This window comes from Octodon degus, unplaced genomic scaffold (genome assembly GCF_000260255.1).
Source record: "Octodon degus isolate 3935 unplaced genomic scaffold, OctDeg1.0 scaffold00001, whole genome shotgun sequence".
NCBI lineage: Eukaryota > Metazoa > Chordata > Mammalia > Rodentia > Octodontidae > Octodon > Octodon degus.
The window spans coordinates 29,549,157-29,552,305 of NW_004524577.1; the positions used below are offsets into that span (position 1 = coordinate 29,549,157).

Genomic DNA, 3,149 nt, shown 5'->3' on the forward strand with positions numbered 1-3,149 from the left:
AATTAGATATGGGACTGCGGATAATCTTGATCATCAGTTTGACTGGATCAGGAGATCCCTGGAGAGGGGATTGGATTATGAGGGCACTGACCTCATTCATGAGTTAGTTGAAGACTCCTTCAACTACAACTAAAAGGCTATTCTGTTATAACTTTGTTAACCCAGCTATACGTGTTAACCCAGCTGTATGCATTAACTCATGGAAGAGTTTGTATCTGAATAAAGCTTTAAGAGGCAGGGGCTATCTGGAGAAATGAGTCAGAGGAACATGACTCAAGTGACTGTATCTGTTTGCTGGTCCCTTCCTCTCTGGATGCTTTAAACTGAGCATCTTTCTTCTGCTGCATCCTTCAGATCTAATGTGTGTGCCTGGGAGCCAGCCTACCATGGACCGAAATCTCAGAAGGCATTTTATTTAGTCCATGCATATCAGGTATGGTGTGTCAGTATTGGAAAGCTGATTGATAAAGAGAAAAAAGAACACACAAACACATACACGTGTGTATGTATATTCATATATGTATATACATATGAAAAATTGTGTTGATAATTATATAATATAGCAGTTTAATAATAAAAATAATTTCAAAAGAAGTAGAAAGAATCTCAGAAGCAATTACAATTGATCTGGAGACTGAAAAGCTCATTTCATCAAATAAAAATTGTTATAAAATAACCAAGAACAAGACAGTATTTAATTTACAGCGCTTTATTTCTTATTTTTTTATTTTTTATTAATTTTATTGAGAAATAAGTAGCAGTGAGAGTTTCAAAACTGATTAGTAGGACAGTTTCAATAATTAATATACTGTATAGTGTTATTTTCTTAGTGGTTATTCATAGTACAAGATGCAGACATGATATCCTGTCTGAACAATATTAGCACAAATCTTTCTTCTCATTGAATTAAGAGAAAGAAGCTGTATATCTATCCTAACTATTTTGTATATACAGATACAAAATGGCCCTTATTGTATCCCCCTTTTTTGTTCAGTTTTGTCAGAGATGGGTATCCCATTGCCATTTAAATATTGTAGGTGCATGAATTCAGCAAAATATTCCAATGTAGTTCAGTAGTCCATAATAGTAATGGGTTATCCAGAGGACTGGCAATGTCAGAAGCTGTTGACCTGAGCCTTTTACAGCTCAGTATATTATTATGGCTTTACCTTTTATACTTCATTTTTATACTTTTCTGCTGGATGGTTAAGACCAAGATAAAGCAAGACCTATATAACAAGAAATAAGTTACAGCTCTTTAAAGAAAAGCACATCATTCTTTAGGTATCACTATAGAAAGTGAAAATAACCTTCTATAACTAGAAAATGTCAAGGTAGTTTGATGTTTTCCATAACAAATAACTGTGTTGTGAGAAAGAGAGTTACATTTTAGCTGGACAAGCTGTTTTACTTGTTACTTGAATGATATAAAATTCTAGGTAAATAAGTTAGTGGTCTTAGCAGCTAATATGCTAGCAAGATCTATTAGTATAAACTATATGGAGGCTGATATATCATATGTGTATGAGAGTATTTTTATATCTATCTATCTATCTATCTATCTATCTATCTCTATCTATCTATCTATCTATCATCTATCATCTATCTATCATCTATCTCTTATAGATAGATCTCTTTTATTTTTTGCCTTTCCTGATTGCTCTAGCTGATGTTTTGAGTATTATGTTGAACATGTGGTGATAGTAGTCATTCTCATTTTTGCCTGATTTTATAAAGAAAGCTTTTTGCTTTTTTCATTTAAAATGATGTTCATAGCATGTAATTCATGAAAGGTTTTTATACAATTGAGGTACATTCTTTATTTTTTTAAAGAATTTATATCATAAATGAATGTTGGATTTTTGTCAAAGGCTTTTCCTGCATTTATTGCAATCAACATGAGGTTTTTGTTCTTGCTTCTCTCTATGTAATGTATTGCACGTATTTATTTCTGTAAGAGGAAACCTGTGGAGAGCTTGACCTCTGACAAAGTCATATTGAGTTTGGAGAATGTGCAAAGCAGAGCCCCACATGGGTGTGTCTCCACAAACCTCCTGTGGTCTCTTAGGCTTATGATTTGTATGAAAGAAAGCACACAATTAATCACCCAGGGTTTTGACATAACATAATTAAGTGCACAAAGTTCTTTTAGAGATTGACTCCTTGCCTCCTAGCTTGTAAAACTGAAGAAAGGCCCAAGCCTAAGCCAAGAATATTCAACAATAACAAGGAAATTTAGAGTTAGGATCTTGAGGCAGTGAGAAAAACAAAACCCAAGACCTGAGAATTTTTTTTTTTGTTTTGTTTTGGATTTAGTATAAAGTCTCACTACATGCATCAGACTCATAGTGATCCTCCTGTTTTCAGCCTCCCAAGTACTAGAAGTACAGGTGCATGCTACCATGCCCAGTCTCAGTCACAATCTCAGCATGCCCCAGGGGTGGGACTGGCATGGCACACTGTGCCTGCCTAAGCAGGGACTTTAGCCTGATGAACTATCTGACCAGCCCTGAGCTGAGAGTTTTCATGGCACAGAAACAGTCAGAACAGAAAGAACAATGGTTGATTAAATTTCTGTAACTATTCCTAGTTTATAGTGTGTACTCCTATTAATCAAAATTTAAATTGTTTCTCACTTATGGATGAAAAGCCACATCTGTTCATCTTTGCATAAAGAAAGTTTATGTAATCACTCATGTATAACAGAAAAGGCTACTCATTTTGCTCTGGGTTGAAGAGACACACTCTTCTTCCCTCCTAGCCCCAATATGTTCCTCTGAGTCTTTCTTCTTCACTACCCTCTTTCCTCTCTCCCCAGGTTGTTATTCTCTGGAAGCTGAGGCTGGAACCTTGGCAGAAACATACCTACATCCTTAGACTAAGACTACTTGGTCCCCATATATGATCTTTTGGTGATTTGTTGCACATCATCTGCTAGTATCTTGTTTAGGATTTTTACCTGCAGTTTTTGAAGTGTTCTCTCTTTTCCTGTTGAATTTTTCCTGTCTGTAATGAAGATAATGCTAGCATTCAGTAATGATTTTGGGAACTTCCCTTCCTTTCAATTTCTTAAAGAATGTGAGGCATATAGCCATTAGATATTCCCTGAAATTTTTGTGGGATAAGACAGTGAATCCACTGAGATGTGG

General features: G+C 35.2%; 1 pseudogene; it reads left to right on the forward strand.

Annotated features, from left to right (window-relative positions):
• Positions 1-133, forward strand: part of LOC111815015 — a 7,793-nt pseudogene extending 7,660 nt beyond the window's left edge.
• The last annotated feature ends 3,016 nt before the right edge of the window (positions 134-3,149 follow it).